We start from the raw sequence: 701 nt of genomic DNA, 5'->3' as shown, positions 1-701 counted from the left end.
CAGTTAATTTTATTTAATTTTATTTTCGACATAGCATCAGATCACAACAGAAGTCTTTTAAGGTTACCTTTCCTGTAGAACAGTCTATACCTTGTTCTTTTATTAAACTAAATAGCCTTATGTTATTTATCTTATTTACACGACAGCATGTCATTTTTGTCTCTACATGGTCGCTTGTTTACAATTCTCCTCTGCTTTCTGTATCGCGCATGGCGGAGTTTGACACATGCACACACACAGGTGAGCACACTCACTCACACGGGTGAGGTGTGAGAGAGCCCATTTAAACCAAGGCAAAATGAGTCAACATATGAATATGACCCAAATCACAACCAGGGTGATACCTGACTACTCTAGTCTGAAATGAAAGGGTGAATACAGATTAATACAGAAACTGTATGGCCCCTGGTAACTACTGTAAGAAGTCTACTGAAATAGATATTTAATGGAGCCTCATATTTGTTTTGTGAGTGTGATTGATCCCGGTGTAATCTCAGTCTCGTGACAATTTGATTTGATTTGATTTGATTTATTCTTTCAAGCATGTAAAAACAGCTGATATGACAACACACATAATTTTACACATAATCCAATATCAATTTGCTTATACCTAGTACATGCTTGAATGGAGTAGGAAGAAGTCAGACTTATCCAGTCCTACCCCATGACATCATCTTACCATCACTGGTTTGCAAGCAGTA

At 37.2% G+C, this 701-nt stretch overlaps 1 protein-coding gene across 3 annotated transcripts in view; it reads left to right on the top strand.

The window, feature by feature from the left end:
- LOC109966254 (alpha-1,6-mannosylglycoprotein 6-beta-N-acetylglucosaminyltransferase B-like) overlaps window positions 1–701 on the top strand; it is a 133555-nt gene that overhangs the window by 128230 nt on the left and 4624 nt on the right. The gene's annotated exons all lie outside the window — the stretch shown is intronic.

The sequence above is a fragment of the Monopterus albus genome, unplaced genomic scaffold (assembly GCF_001952655.1).
Source record: "Monopterus albus unplaced genomic scaffold, M_albus_1.0 scaffold108.1, whole genome shotgun sequence".
Lineage (NCBI taxonomy): Eukaryota > Metazoa > Chordata > Actinopteri > Synbranchiformes > Synbranchidae > Monopterus > Monopterus albus.
Note: the sequence above shows the minus strand (reverse complement) of the source record. Positions and strands in the feature narration are given on the sequence as shown.